Below are 16,649 nucleotides of genomic sequence, written 5' to 3'. Positions count from 1 at the left end.
GTGGTGGCGGATGGGTGGTAATGGTGGGTGGGTGACGGTGGCGAGTGGTGGGTGGATGGTAACGAGTGGGTGGTGGTGACAGGTGGGTGGCAGATGGCGGGTGGTGGTGGTGGTGGTGGTGGTGGGTGGGTGGGTGGGTGACGGTGGCGGGTGGTAGCAAGTGGGTAGTGGTGGTGGTGGGTGGTGGGTGGTGGTGACAGGTAGGTGGTGGGTGGTGGTGGTCGGGTAGGTGGTGGGTGGTGGTAGTGGGTGAGTGGCAGGTGGCTGGTGGTGGTGAGTGGCGGGTGGTGGTAGGTGGGTGCTGAGTGGTGGTGGCGGGCAGTGGATGGTGGTGGCGGCTAGATGGCAGGTGGGTGGTGGTGGTGGTGGTGGTGGCGAGGGGTAGGTGGCGGCGGGTGGGTGGTGGTGGCGGGTGGTGGGTAGTGGTGGCAGGTGGGTGGTGAGTGGTGGTGGCAGCTGGTGGTGGGGGGTGGGTGGTGGTGGCGGAAGACGGTGGTGGAAAATGGTAGCGGGTAATAGCTAGTGTTGGGTAGTAAAAAAAAAAAAAAAAAAAAACTGAAAACTCAAAATTGAAACACTTTTTTTGAGTTTACATTTTTTTGGCCAAATTTATAAATTGAGACTACTGCTTTATAAATCAAAAATTTACCAAACAAGTTTTGATTTGGGTTTTTTAAATTTTTGTAAATATAAATAGAAAACTGAAAACGTAAGTGTTACAAAACGACACCTAAATATTTTAAAATAGTAAAAAAAGAAAAAAGAATTAAATATAAAGGTGTAAATACTTTTCTCCTTATGGCCTTGAACATTTTACTGCATAAAAGGAAGTTTTCCTTTACTGAAAGTGAAATTGATATTCTTGACTTTAGTGATTGAGCTTCTCACTTGACCATTAACTGTGTTTTTTCTTGATTGATCATTTACTTAATTTTTCCTGTAGAATATAGTTGCAAAAAGGGATTTTTATTTTTTATGTTTAAACAATCTAATAGACTAAGTTTAACAAAAGTCCAAGGCAACCTCTGCATGTACGTACTCCTCACATGCTTATGTGCAAAAAGCGTACAAAGTGCACTTAAGGTGCATGTCTCAAACTGTGATGCGCAAGCCTTTGGGGAGTAATGCCTAAAAATCAAAGCCTTCATGCGTTTTACCTTAGCCTCAAGGCGAGGCGAGCATCGAGACGAGCCTCAGGAAAGTCTTTTAAAACTCTGGTTAAGATTTCATATGTTATTTCCTTTTTTGATCAGTATTTTTTCAGTCCCTTTTCAATTGGTACATACCAATTTGTGGGGAACTTTCCCTAGTATTACAAAGGGTGATTCTTAGTATTATGTTTCTTTTGTGGATGTCTATGGTCAATTTTCATGGGTTTACTTAATGACCCGAAAATTTGATTTTTATAAGATTTACTATAATTTTCACTCCATGGTTAACATCCAATTCTCTACCGCCGTTAAATTTTTACTTAGTTTCCTAGGTTCTTAGCTACGTATGGTACCATTCATCAATCATCTTGTTCTGATACTCCTGCACAGAATGGTCGGGTTGTGAAAGGAAACATCGTCATCTCCTTGACACTACTCGATTCCTTCTTCTATCCTTTCCATCTTCTGAGCGGAATCTGTGCTTATTGCTGCTTATCTTCTTAATCACGTGTCTACCCCTCTTCTATTTGGTGCTTCTCCATATTAGAGGTTTTTGGTGAGATTCATATTATTCTCTTCATGTATTTGGTTCTACCTGGTTTGTTCCTCTTCCTAAACGTGACCATTCCAAGCTTAACTCCCGATGTGCCTTGTGTGTTTTCTTGGAATATAGGATTCATCAAAAGGGTTACCATTGGTATGATCTTATGACCAAAAAGCTTTGTGTCTTGACATGTCACCTTTCTAGAGAAATTACCTTCACCCTTCCTTCCACTCTTGCTCCTATTGCTAAGGATGAATTGGTTTATATTGAACCGTTTCCTCCCGATGTACCCCAAGATGAGTTTGTTTTTGACCTTAAGATGTCCACTTTGCCTCTTGCCAATGCTCCAGATCCTTCGCTTGCTGCTCTTCTTGTTTACAAGCATCGCAAAACATGTCCAAGCTTCTCTTCATCTATCTCTACTGCTTCTCCAATTGTCTCTCTGGATCTCGCTCTTCTTGCATCTCGCTATCCAACTCGAGATCTTCATCCTCTGGTGAAACTTGGTTTTACCAATACATGTTTCTCTCCTTCTATTGTTCTTTTCTTTCTTGTTTGCATACTTATTATGAGCCTAGGTCCTACAAAGAAGCTTGTCATGATCCGAATTGGGTTACTGTCATGATCTGAATTGTCTTGTTTACCTTAGTGTGACTCATCTGGATCTCTCTTATATTGTGCACATTCTCAGCCAATTTGTTTTTGCTCCTCATTCCACCCATTGGGCTGCCTTGTTACGTGCTCTTCACTACATTTGGGGTACCTTATTGCAATGCTTCGTATTGTATTCCTCTTCAAATTTGACTCTTCGTGCCTATGTTGATGCTGATTGGGTTGGTGATATCTCTAATTGCAAGTCTGCATATGGTTTCTGTGTTTTTCTTGGAGATTCTTTCATCTCTTGGAAAAGTAAGAAACAATTTGTGGTTGCTAGCTCCACTGCTGAAGCTGAGTAGCATGCCATGGCTCATGCTACTTCTAAAGTGGTTTGGCTTCACTGGCTTCTTTTTGATATGGGAGTTTCTCTGTCTTCACCGAATCCATTGTATTGTGACAATCAAAGTGCTGTTTAGATTGCCCATATTCGGTTTTTCATGAGCGTAAGAAGCACATTGGCATCGATTGTCATTTTGTTTGGCACCATTTTCTGGTTGGCACTTCTCCCTTTTGTTTTATCATCTCTCCAGTTGGCCGATTTCTTATGAAGACACACACTATTGCCCTATTTCGTTTTCTTCTTAGCAAACTTTTGATGCTCTCTACACTCGCATCCTCAGTTTGAGGGTGTGTGTGAAATATGTTATGTTCATGTCTTTGTTATTTAGTTTGTCATTAAGGGTAGTTTAATCTTTCTTTTGTAATTAGGCTTTTAGAGTTTCATTAAGGGTTGTTAGTCTTTCTTCTGTAATTAGGCTTTTAGGGTTTTGGCTTTTACCCATTTATATTGCACTGCTGCAGCTTTTGCATTTCAATATTTCAATATATATGAATATTTTCCATTTTAACTTTGTATCAGCCACACCTTGGAGGCTGGGGGCATGCGGATGTAAAAGAGGAGATTTTATCAATCAGTCGTGGTCTCATAAATTTTGCAAAGGTAGGGCCAAGGTAAAATTATTTAGATTTTGGAGGGGCCAAAGTAAAATTATGTAGATTTTGGGAGGCCAAAATGCTAATTTCGATGATAATTACTTAAAATAGCATGGAGTCATAATTTTCCGTGGCCCCAACCCCCTATCCTCCATTACTATTGGTTTGTTTCAACATAGCTTATTTTTCTTTGAATTAAATTACGACTCTTGAGTCTTCATTGGGCAGGATGACGAAACAAGATTCATGTAGCCAACTCTTGGTAGTTGGACAGGGTTTTATTGAGTGAAACTGTGTAGTCAATTACTTATAATCTACATATCACATTGGCTTTGGAATAAGATAAATCCTCATTAAGGAAGTCTCTCAAAGCCTATTGGCTAACAAAAGGTCCTTCCTCTTGGTTTGAAATTAGCAGAAAGTAACACCTTAATTGTTATCAAGTTCTGCCTACCCCCTCAAAATATGAGCCTTGTGTCATTTTGGTCCTCAGTATTTAGACCTAGTTTGGGAAGACTAAATAAGTGTACTTTTTGACTTTTTATGAAATATGGGTTAGGTTTGGGTTGGATTTGAAGTGATGTGTTAGAGAGGTGATGTGACTTAAATAAGATGATGTGACTTAAATAGGATAGTGACTTTTTGACTTTTTGTCTTTTTTCAATCTTCCCAAACTAGGCTAAATTGTCAATTTGATCCTCAATGTATAAAAGTGTTTCAATTTGGTTTTAAATACTTTTTATACATTGGAAACCAAATTGACACAATTTCAACATTGGGGACCAAATTGAAACACTTTTAAACATTGGGGTCCAAATTGACACAATTTAAACATTGGGAATCAAAATGTTACAAGGCTCATACTTTGGGGACCAAAATTGGGGGACTAAATTTAAACACTTCTATCATGATTAGCAACATTTCATTTCTAAATTGAAACACTTCTAAATGAAATTGGGGGACCAAAATTTCATTTCTCTAATTTGGTACGCTTCTATCATGATTAGGACAAGGAATTTAAAGTTCTCATTGATTCCTTTTGTAAGGTTAGAATCGTCAAAGAAGTGACATCAAATGAAGATAAGAATTCAAAATCTTGCTAATTAGTATTCCTTCCATACAAGCCAATAATTTAGGGGGCATTGAATGAATCTAGGAATTAATGGTATTTTTTGTATGTGTATTTAATAAATTTTGCTAATTTGGTTGACTTATTTGCCCTACAATTGCCACCTTAACGTATTCGGCTTCAAGGGCAATCTCTAAGAATTTGTAGAATGACCTCACTTGACTTGCATCTCAGATCACAAAAGATGCTTGTATGTTGTTTTGACAAAAGGTAGAATTTGCTTGATAACAGTGATAGTCATAAATTAAAGTATATTATATATCTCTGAAATTTAGTTCTAGTACACACTACCACATATATGATACTAACAAAACATTTTTTTTTATCCTGTTGCTGTTGACCAACTTTCACTTACTTCCTAGAGTGCTGAACTAGTAGACCAATAATCTATGGTTGTAGTGGGCCAAGCGGAAGCAATCAACAGGGTATTCATTACTCTCTTTAAGCTCCTGTAATATTAGTTTCCAGCCTATGCCACAGATGGAAAGGCTCAAGGCTTGCACCTATTTGTATTAGTTCATCCAAAGTTCCTTACCCTTATGCATGAATTATTGAATAAACCATCTTCTTGTGGAGGTTAAGGTGAACCATAAAGGTTTATCCATTCTTTTTACGTAAACCCTTGTGAGGATTTCATTTAGTTTTAGTAGTTCTTCACCATACAAGATAAATTCTCTTGTTTGTGCTTCATAAAAATAACTAGTAGGTTGATGAATCATTACCATGATGAGATATGACTAAATAAATTTTTCTTCATCTCATGATGATGCAACGAGCAAAGAAAGAAAGAGAGAAAAACAAGAAAAAAAAGGGATCTTATCTTCCAAAGCATTTATTTCTTTTTCTTGCTAATATTGATTTAGCTTTATTATAGCTCCTAAATTTAGTCTATTTTATTCTTGTTGATGTGGCAAAGTGGGATTGCTTCATTTAGTATTACTATATTTTCATTTTAGTTTGTTGGATGTGAATTAAAATGTATGTTTAACATAAGTAAATGTAATTATTTATATATTTATTTATTTATTTTGAGAGAAATGAAACTCAAACTGTGCTTAAAAATTTTGCATTGCAATACTAATTGTTCGTTTGGATGGATGTAGATTTCAAATCGAGGGATTTGAGGTTAATTTTTTTTTAAAATATTGGAGAGTTATTTATTTTAGATGTGGATAAATCAAGATAGAAGATATTTTAGTAGAATCCTTGTAGCTACGAATCCTTGGCATGATTTCAAGTAACTACTTTTATATAGTTATTTCAAATCCATCATGATAAAGTTATATAATTCAAACTTGAAATCCATAGCTAGACTTTCAAATTTAAATTTGAGGTATTTTTCTTGAATGATTAATGTCAAATCTTGGCATTTCAAGTTCCTAAATACGCACATAACCTATGAAATAATCATGTTTCTATATTCATCTAACATGCTTTTTTTTTTGTCGTCTAAAAATGTATCTTACATATGTAGTAGGGGCAAGTTTGGAAGTTTAAACTATCAGAATGATGAAATCACCATTTTTCCAATAATTTCATTAATGGACCATTAACATTGGGCCATTGGGGTGTCTTTGCATGTTGTCAACCAAAGTGGTGTCAAGGATATTTCTTAGAAGGGAGGGGGTATCTTATATTTGTTAGAAACAAAACGGCGTGTCATTTTAATTTACACTTGCATTTTCGAAAAATTTTTAATATCCAAGTGCAATCTTAAGTGTATATTCCTTACATGGATTTTTTGGGATGGTGGCCTGGTCATAGGCTACTTTTGAATACTCTACTTAGGAGGTTCTATACCAAATGCTAAAGTCAGAAGGTGCAATGTTTGTGGGAGGGGTTAAGTCTAGAATAGCTGAGACTATTTTCATTGGAGCTGATTCGGTGAGGCAATTTATTGGCTAGGGGCCTTTTTACCAAGTCACCAGTCCTACAAGGGTGCTATTACCCATTCTACACTTGACGTCTTTATTTGAAGGCATAGAATTTTAAAGTAGTCCATTAGAAATATATATACATACATTTGTATAGATTCTTTCCCTTGCAATTCCACAACTTGATATTATAGTTATATTTGGCAGCTGTAACTTTAATGGATAATGGCTTATTCTGTTTAAGACTTGTCAACAGTAAAGATAGGCAAGGTTGTTTCCTGGACTTGTGAATACCAAAACCCTCATTACTCTTTCCTAAGAGTGTTCTTCCAATTAGGAGGTGAACTGTGTTCCCCCTCTCATCATCTAAAGAACAAAATTTTCTGAGGACTGCTTTTTGTAAGAAAATTGATCTACTAACTTGGAATTGCTGTAGTGAGAAACTGGATGAGAATTGCTCCCCACCTACCGATGAAACGATTCTAGTTCTCCATGCTGAGGTGTATCATAGACTATTTTATGAAGTGGTAGAAGTAGTTTTTTAGAGTTCCTGAAGTATGTAAGGTGGAAACCCCATGTGTTTGCCCCAAAATTTACATTGTGGGAAATGCAACACTTGAGTTTTGATAGTTGACCTTTTCCTGAAGCTTTACTAATTTTGTTCACAACTTCAGAATTATTCCACTCTGTTTCTTTTAAGGCATTAGAAAGAGGGATTACCTCCTCAGCACTGGTAGGGGTGTAACTCCTTTATTTCCAATTGTTCGCCTTGACCCTGTTCCATTCTCTTCAATTAGTTTCTGGCATAATGAGTACGGCAATTTTTCACGCGAAGGAGAAGTTGGGGGAGTGGAGGGTTATAGCGATCCCGGGTTTACCCTTGTTGTACAGTGATCCGGACATGTGTCCGTAGATGTTGGTAGTTGTTTATTATCTAGTTTGCATCCTCTTTACTTTGTATATTGAGTTATAAGATGTGTTGGGCAGGTTTGTTACAGGTTGGTTGTGTTTGGGAGCCTAGTGTTGCTGCCCAGATTTTTGGACCTTCGCTCGAGCGAAGAGTTTGTCGCTCGAGCGAGAGTGAGGTTCGTGTCTGGTGGGTCGAGCCAGGGTGGCTTCGCTCGAGCGAGTGTTTGCGTCTGGTTCTGGACCTGAGAGTTGTCTTTCTTGGCTCGAGCGAGCTTCCTTCGCTCGAGCGGTCTGGGTTTTTCTTCGCTCGATCGAGAACTTCTTGGCTCGAGCGAGAGTTTTCTGTGTCTGGTCGCTCGAGCGACCAAGTCTTCGCTCGAGCGAGCGTGTTTTATATCAGCGGACAGTAGCGATTTTGAACTTCACTTTTTCACTTCTTTTTTTGATCAAACCCTAAATCCGAGACTCTCTCTCTCTAACCTTACACCCTCTCTAAGATTCGATCTCCCTAGAGTGTGAATCTAGCCTAGAGCCTTTGTTAAAAAGATAGAGGGCGTTGAGAGTTTTGATTTAATCTAAAAAAGTTTGGATTTGGAGCAAGTTGATCTTCGAGTCTTCGTCTCCTTTTTGGCTCAAACTTCGAGGTAGGGATACCCTACTCCTCTCTATGGATTTTGTCTTTAAATTTTGGTATTTTGAGATGTTGGGCTTGGCTTGGTAATTTTGTGAAAGTTTGGGGCTTTTGTGCAATTTTACAAAAGTTGGGGTTTTATTCATAATAAACCTAGATGCATGTTTGGCATAGAGAAATGGAATTGATGTTAAATCATTGATGAAAATGGGACCTAAGGGTTGAAATGGTAATTATGGAAAATGGCCTAATTACATTGTTTGATTAATTGGGATAATTAATGGTGAGAAATGAGGAAATGAAATGTTGATTGAATATCCATTTGTGCATTTATTTTCTGTTTAGAAATAACTGCTTTGGGCTATCGGTGGAGGATAGTCGTGATTGTTGTAGACAATGCATGATGATTAGGCAAACGGAAACTAATCAATGGAATGTGTCATGGAACTTGACGGTTGATAGAATACATTAACTGTATGTATTGAGTGATTGTATATAGAACCAATGTGTTTATATACGTTATGTGTAGAGGAGGAGATGGGGGATGTACTCCGCGGTTTAGGGGAAGATAGGGGATGTACCTCTAAACCGGATAGTGTTGGGAGAAGATAGGGGATGAACTCCGTAGATACAGCTCATATGCTTGTCTAGAGAAGTGAAGATAGAGCTCATATGCTTATCTTTGTGAAGTGTGGATATAGCTTATATGCTTATCTGTGGATATTGTGGTTATACATATCTGTTGTAGAATGTGGATATAGCTTATATGCTTATCTGTGAATGTGGATATTGTTTTTATACATATCTGTGGAAATGATGATAGAGCTAGCATGCTTATCTGTTGAAAAAGGGAAAATGAAAGGTAACTTAGACTCATAAGTTGTATGACATAAATGTGTAATTTATGTGAATGTATCTGTGTTAGCCATCTATCAATTGCTAATCTTTTAGTCATTGTTCATGGTTGGTTTAGTGTATTTCTACTGGGTTGTGGCTCACCCTATATGGGAATATCATTTTCAGGTACAGGTAGCATGCCACCTCCAAGGACATAGCTGGGAGGCTAGAGGCGGACATACTTTTGTCGCTTAACTTTTGATGTATTACATGTAACTTCAAGCCAAGGGCTTAATGTGTAAACGAGTTAGTACTCTTTTGTTGTAATCAAGTGTTAACTTGGAAAGCTGTAAGCCCGTAGGGCATTTTGTTTTGATGTTAACATGTAATACTTATGTAATGGAACTCTGTTGAATAAAAGAATGTGGTTAGTTTATATGTAAATGCATGTCTTATCTGATGGGTTTAATGTTGTTATTTTGAGGGCGTTACAAGGGTCCTGCCTTAGAATTGTTTTTTTTACTAAATATGCTTTTTAAGAAGCTTTACTATCATGAAAGAAGCTTAGGTGATAAAGATAATATTCACTATCTGTTTTGTTTATAGTAGAAATGGATTTCATATGGGGAAGGTAACCTGCACTAAAGTTTGTCATTATAACCAGACCAGTCATGGTTACCAAGCATGATTATTTAATTTTATGTATTTTTATCTGTAATGTTCAGGTGGATGGAGGTGGACGATATAAAAATTGGTGGTGTTGAAGGTGTTTTAGCAGGTTATTTTAGTTGTATTAAACTTACTTTGCTAATTTATTTTCTCATTTGTGATTGAGATATAAACAAAAGAGTGTTAAGGTTGATAAAATATTGATAAAATATTTCCCCCTTTGCGCACCCAATGCCAGGGGGTTGGTCAGAGTAAATGTTTTTGTTTATATCTCAATCTCAAATGAGAAAATAAATTAGGCAAAACAAGTTCAATACAACTGAAATCACTTGTTGAAATACTTTCAACAACACTAGTTTTTATATCGTCCACCTCCGTCCACCTGAACATTACAAATAAAAATACATAAAATTAAAATTTTAAACAGTTTTAAAGTACATTTGACTCCTTAACATAATTTTGCATTCGTTTCCACTAATAGTAGCAGCCACTAAATATATCACACCCTTTTAAATACTTCAAATATTTCTCAACAGCGTATCTTTGTAGTCCGTCCAAACATCAATTGGGAAAAATCGATCCACAACCTCTATTTTGTGATGAACATACTCTTTGTTCTTGCCACCAACGAGCTTGAATCTCATTTTCTTTAGCATTCAAAACCTGTCGGACTGGTCAGAGTCAACAATCTAGGTCTCAAGATTACTCTCACAAACTCCAATAAATATCTTGTCAGGTGTGGGGACTAAATCTGATGGAGTATTATCACAGCTTCCTCTAGTCTCTTGTCCTAATGGAGCATTCCCAATTAATTTTATACTTTCAACCACGATCTTGTCTGATTGACCGTCACATCTTTTACTACCCAACTCAATATCATTCAGTAATCTTGCCACATATTTATTATTAAATTTAACTTCCCTTAATTGTTCATCGTACATTTGTAACTTTCTTACTCTCCTCTTAGTCTTTTTAATATATTGGGGAATATTCTGAACGTACCGTCTGCGAATGTATGCCGCCTTAAAAGGTGCACAACCATGGTAACTACGCTTATATCCACTGGCCGTCGGTGTTGTTGACCTCTGGTACGCAAGGGAAGTCCGATACTAGCTGCTTACTACTCCCATTTTTTTTAATAAAAAACACCAAATCTTTTATCTGAACACTTCTACAGGATCGATTACCTCTGTTAACCCTATGTTCAGACACCTTAGCTTTGTTATTTTTGCCCTCTGCTTCTCGTACCCACGAACAAATTTTGCCGGAATTGACCGCCGACTCTTCCCACAGTCCCATTTGCCACGTCGAAAAACGATCTATACACATTTGAGTGAAGTGCCCGCAATTCTCGGGATAGCTGATAGAAGGATCAATACCCACTGTGGTCTTATTGGTCCGTCTAATATCTACTTGATTGAATTAGAAAAGAAAAGTCTTGGACCCACCAACCTTTTATCTCTTGCCTTGATAACTCATAGAAGTTTGTATCCATTGATATATGATATGACTATGATTACAACTCTAAGGAATGTTGTGTATAATTATGAGTATGTCAGGTTTTGGTGTGTATATCTTTTAGGTTTGATATTTGAACAAGTGGAAACAGATAAGTAGAATTAGAAAAAGAAGATAAATCTTGTTTAGAATGTTTTTTGTATATGATGTTCTAATTCAAAAAAATAGTATCGATTTGGATTTCAAAATAAGGAACTTTGCAAGTAAACACGCTTAATTGCGAGTGAAGTATATAGGCTATTGGTTAACTTTATTTGGACTAGATTCCAAACCAAAAAACTGAGAATCTAAGGTAGACGGGTTTTCTATGGAAGTTTTTCAAGAAGGTGGGAGGAGTTATTTGGTCTTGATGGGTTGTGTTTTCCAAGTTAGGGTATTGGAGGAGATTTTAATATGGCTAGATTGGCCTTAGAGAAGTTCAATGGGACTTTAACTAATGGAGGTGTGAGGGATTTTGATTCGTTTGGTTGATCCTCCTTTGTTTAATTCTTGGTTTACTTGGTCTAACCTCAAGGAAAATCTAGTATGTTGTAGATTGGGTTGGTTTTTATTTTCTTTGGGATGGGAAGAGTTTAACCCAAACTTGAGACAGGTGGCACTCTGAAGATTAGTTTCCGATCATTGTTCGGTGGTATTTGAGCGTTGCCCTTTCAAATGGGGGCTCAACTCCCAAACACACATTAATGTGACCTAATTGGGTGTAGTTTTTTTTTAAGCATCACTCATTGAAAGATAATTTTAAGAATTGGTGGACTAGCAACAAGTGTCAAGGATGGAAAGGTTTTAAGTTTATGAAGAAATTGAAACTTATCAAGGATACAATGAAGGAATGGAATGGAGATGTCTTTAGCTTCTAGGCGGGGTTGTCGGCAAGATCGTCGGGGCAATGGGTGATCTTGGAAGACGGTTGTGCAGAGAGAGCCGTTAGGATAGAGGGCTAATGTGACGGGTTTGGACTTCGGTTGAGGGAGGGGTTTGGGCCATTTAGAGGGGCCAAATCTAATTAGGCCTCTTGGTGTAGCAGTTGGGTTAGGCTGAAAGGGGGTAGGCCTATGGGGGATTTAGCGAGCTGGTGTGGGGCAATAGATGGTGGGTTTACATAATGGGCGAAGCAGTGGGTTTGGTCGACTGGATAAGGGGGACTTGGGCCTTGCTAATTGACGAATAAGCCTGCCTCTTCAGCAGGTGTTTGGTTTTTTTCGGCGGTTGCTCAGGCAAGGTGTTTTTGTGGTTGGTGGGTTGGGTCATGCGATGAGGGTTGGTCAACAGGAAGGCGGTACTCTATTTGCAGTGGTGGTTTCGCGACTTCAGATCGAGTCTTCTCAGGCTCCTAAGATTGTTATAGATTAGGGAGGCTTGTTGGGCAATGTCGACGATAGTTTTGGAGGCAACGAGGGTGGACATTGCGTCGGAAAATACTACAGAGTTGGGTTATACTCCTCTGTGGGAGACGGGGGTGCCAGAACATTGGGAGGACTTGGTTGAGGATGAGGTGAGTGAACTGGGTGATGTTGGAGGGCAGGGGCTGAGGCTGAGGCTGAGACTGGGACTGAGGGTCAGGGTCAGGTTCAGGGGAAGTTTAATTCCTTATTGGTGAGGTCTATTACTGGAAGGTGCTAGTGTCTTGGTTTCAGAGAACTAAGGATCTTTAGGGCAGCGATACTCAGAGGTGTCAGCTTGGGTGCTTCTTGGCCGAATCACTGACGTGAGTTGATTTTTGGGAGTGTCTTTTGAGGGTCACGAGGAGGAAGCAGTATGCTTGTTTTCGACAATTGAGGCATCTTGGAGGAGGGAGGTCGAGCAAAAGAAAGGGATACAAGAACTTCGAAAACTTGAGTGCTTAATTAATTATTAGCATCATCTAGGTGGTGGGGGAAGACGTAAGGGTCATGGTGGTCAACTTTTATTACAATGAGATTAAAGATTTGTTCTTGGAATCTGTGGGTTGAATGATCAAATGCGTTGGGTGGTGATGAAGTCTGTGTTAAGGGCAGCTAGATCGGAGGTTGTTTGTTTACAAGAAACTGAGATGGAGGAGTTAGGTAGTGAGGTGATAAGACAATTAAGACCTAGTAGATTTGTGGAGTGGACTTGTCTTCCGGCTATGGGAACAGCAGGGGGATCACTTTTGTGTTGGGATATGAGAATGGCGGTTAAGTAGGATGTGGAGTGGGTGGGTTCTAGGTATCCTTTTCTTTTGGGTGTTTGGAGGATGATTTTCAGTGGGTTCATACTAGGGTGTACGACTCGAGTACGAGTTATGAGTGTGCTGCTTTTTGAGAAGAGTTGGAATGTGTTGTGTTTTGGTGGGGGGTTCCTTGGGGTGTGTGTGCGCGGGTGGAAGGGGGATTTTAATGTTTGATTCTCGATGGAAAAGGAGGGTGGCCATAGATTGGTGTGTTCGGTGAGTGTTTTCCAGAGGAGTTGATGACTTTCAGTTGATTGATTTGCCGTTGCAAGGGGGTTGCTTTACTTGGTCCAAGGGACAAGCTCAGTCTTGTTTAGATTGCTTTGTGGTGACTGGAGATTGGGAAAAACACTTTCCAAATTTTCAACTCAGGTTGCCCCGTTCAACATTAGATCATTGGCCTATTTTGCTTGATAGGGGGTTATACGTTGCGGTCTGACGCCGTTTCGGTTTGAGAATGTGGTTTAAAGTTGACGATTTTTTGGGAGTTGTTTGGGGTTAGTGGAATGGTTATGTGGTGTTTGGCTCGCCTAGTTGTAGGTTGGTCAGGAAGCTGAAATTGCTGAAGGAAGATTTGAAGCAGTGGAATAAAGCAGTTTTTGGTTGTATAGAGATTCAGAAGGGGGCGGTTCTGGCAGTGATCTAGAATATAGATGATTAGGAGGGTGTTGGCAGAGGATGTTCGGTAGAGGGAGAAGGCAAAGGAAGAGTTCTGTTCCATTGCTCAGATGGAGGGAATTAGTTTTCAGTAGCCCTCAAGATGTTTGTTGTTGAAGTAAGGGGATCGAAATATGAAGTTCTTCCATCGTATGGCTAATGCATGTAAGAGGGTCAATTAGATTGGAGAGATACAGGTGGATAAGCAAAGTTGATTATCGAGGTAGATATTAGTGTCAACATAACAGAGGTTTATAGGCGACTTTATCAAAGTGGTAGGGGAGAGTGGCGGCCAGGCCTTGAGGGTGTGGTTTTTGATCGAATATCAGGCTTTGTGCGAGCTTAATGGGGGACAAAGCTCTAGGTCCAGACGACTTTACTATGGCTTTTTTCCAACATTCTTAGGGCGGTGGTCAAGGGACATGCTATGGCAATGCTCAGATAGTTCTTTGAGACTTGGTTTTCTGAGAAGTCTCAATCTGAAATTTATTGCTTTGATCTCTAAGAAAGGAGAGGTGAGGATATTCGTGATTTCTAGCCGATTAGCTTGCTAGGGATTGTGTTTAAGTTTTTGGCCAAGGTTTTGGCAAGGAGATTAAAAGGTACCCTTCAGGCGATAATTTTAGAGTCTCAGAATACTTTTGTGGTAGGCTGTCAGATTTTGGATACAGTTTTGGTGGCTAATGAATGTATTGATTCTTGCATCTGGGAAGGACAACCAGGAGTTATGTAAGTAAGATATTGAGAAGGCCTATGATAATGTGTATTGAGATTTTTTGTTTTACGTGTTGAAGAAAATGGTTTTTGGTGGGCAGCGATTTAGGTGGTTACGATTTTGTATTACTACGGTTCGAATGTCGGTGTTGGTGAATGGGACTCCAACGGGTTTCTTTCACACTTGTTGTGGTCTGTGTCAAGGCGACCCTTTCTCACCTTGGCTTTTTATTCTTGTTATGGAGGCATTGAGCAAGATGTTATCTAGAGCAGTTCAAGGGGGTTTGTTGGAAGGTTTTAAAGTAGGAATGGAGGGGGAAGAGCCTTTGGTTGTCTCCCATCTTTTGTATGCGAACAATGCTCTGATTTTTTGTGGTGTCAAGGCGAGATAGTAGGGAAATCTTCACTATGTTCTTTTGTGTTTTGAGGCGGTCTCAGGTCTTTGAGTAAATTTGGCAAAATTAGATACCACTGGGATCTACCTTTAAGGAAACGATAGTGTTGGATGTGGTGGTAACGGGTACAATGACAAATGGCGGGGTGAGTGTGAACATTTGTCAAAAGGGGGGAAGTTGACGTTGATAAAGAGTACGTTTGGGAGTATTAATATGTATTTTATGTCGATATATGTTATTTCAGTTTTGTTTGCTTATTGTTTGGAGAAGTTACAACGAGATTTCCTTTGGGGTGGTTTGGGTGCTGAATTTAAATTCCATTTGGTGGCTTCGATTAGGGTGTGTAGTCCGAAAGAAGGGGTTGGTATGGGGTTGAGGAGGTTGATGGTCTTCCATAGGGCGTTATTGGGGAAGTGGTTGTGGAAGTTTGTGGGGAAATGGACCGGCTTTGACGTCAGATTGTGGTGGTAAAGTACAGGTCCGGGTGGGGAAGTTGGTGTTCCAAGGAAGTGAGGTTGGTGTTCTGTGGGATGTTAGGTTTTGAAGGGAGGTGTTTAATTGGGAGGTTGATCAACTGGTGAATTTTTTGGCTTTGTTGTGTGGTGTTTGGGGTGAGGATGAGCTGATGTGGTGTTGTAAGGGTACTAGAGGGGTTTCTCTGTGTCATCTTTCCATCATGCTCAGGTGGGTCTTATGAATGTTTCTTTTTCATGTGGAGTGTGTGGGTTGGTGGTGTGCCATTAAAGGTGGCATTTTTTTGCGTGGATGACTCTGTGAGATAGGATTTTGACATTGGATAATTTGATTCAACATTCTCAAATTTTGGTTACTAGGTGTTGTACGTGTTGCCGGGATGCGCCTTTTTTTAATGTGGTTGGGTGTAGTTGAGTGTAATCGTCAGACTTTTCAAGGGTTAACAGTTCTCTTGCTTCGGTTGAAGAATAGATTTTTTGTGGTATTGTATAGTTTGGTGTCGGGGAAAGGGCATTGAATTTAATTTCTTTTGTTGAGTTTATTGATTCTTTATATGTCTAGATGGAGTTTTGGTAACACTGTTTGATTTGTTCGCACCATCTTTGATGCTGTCTTTGTAATAATATTTACTTTTATTTATCAAAAAAAAATATATCAATTGTAGAATTGAAGAGAGGGGGTGCTATTGAGGTTGGGAAGGTTTGAATGACTCAATAAGGATAGAAAGGGTGGAGCTAAAATTAAAATTGTGGGAACAACATTTTTTTGGCCTCAAAAGGTAAAATAAAAATGGATGGAGGTTAACATCAATTCAATGTTTTTTCGTAGGACTGTGGAAGGGAAGGGAAAAAGAAGTTCATCAAAAGACTTGAGTTGAGTTATGGTGTAGCTGTCGAAAGAGCGGATCAAATTGTTTATGAAATTTCTAATTTTTATTCAAATATGTACTTGAAAGGGAGGTGTTGTGACCAGGGATTAGGGATGGTCATGGGTCGGGTTTGTAGTAATCTGCCCCCGCCCCGTATCCTATCGAGGGCAGGGCAAATTGGGGGTGGCAGTGGCGGGCGAGAGACAAGTTAATTTTGTAAGTTGAATAATGCAAATATTAATAAAAATTATAGTTAATATAGTATATTACAAATAATAATTTAGACTTAATGAGAATTTTAAGAAAAGGTAAAAAAGTTTTTAAATTAAATTTATTATATACATATAAATATATTTAATAAATTTAATTGGGGCGGGGGTCGTATAGAACAGGGAAGCAAAACCCATCCTCACCCTACTTCTTCAATGGGACGGGAAAAAGGGTGGAGCAGAGCGGGAGAAAATGACCATTTGATGCTTATTAAGGAAACAAGTGCAATGT

The 16,649-nt window shown here is 39.0% G+C and overlaps 1 protein-coding gene across 7 annotated transcripts in view; it reads left to right on the top strand.

Annotated features, from left to right (window-relative positions):
- Positions 1-16,649, top strand: part of PTAC12 (plastid transcriptionally active 12) — a 60,073-nt gene that overhangs the window by 28,991 nt on the left and 14,433 nt on the right. For 2 of the 7 annotated variants that reach the window (XR_014340101.1, XR_014340105.1), the window contains exons 12-13: positions 3,212-3,292; positions 8,852-9,109. The gene's annotated coding sequence lies outside the window, so the exon portion shown is untranslated. Of the gene's footprint in view, positions 1-3,211; positions 3,293-4,776; positions 4,836-8,851; positions 9,110-16,649 lie in introns of those variants that run through there. The other 5 variants (XR_014340103.1, XR_014340104.1, XR_014340102.1 and 2 more) reach the window with 4 other exon arrangements.

This window comes from Camellia sinensis, chromosome 9, assembly GCF_055761805.1.
Source record: "Camellia sinensis isolate YWXY chromosome 9, ASM5576180v1, whole genome shotgun sequence".
Classification (NCBI taxonomy): domain Eukaryota; kingdom Viridiplantae; phylum Streptophyta; class Magnoliopsida; order Ericales; family Theaceae; genus Camellia; species Camellia sinensis.
This window is presented reverse-complemented; position numbering and strand designations above follow the sequence as displayed.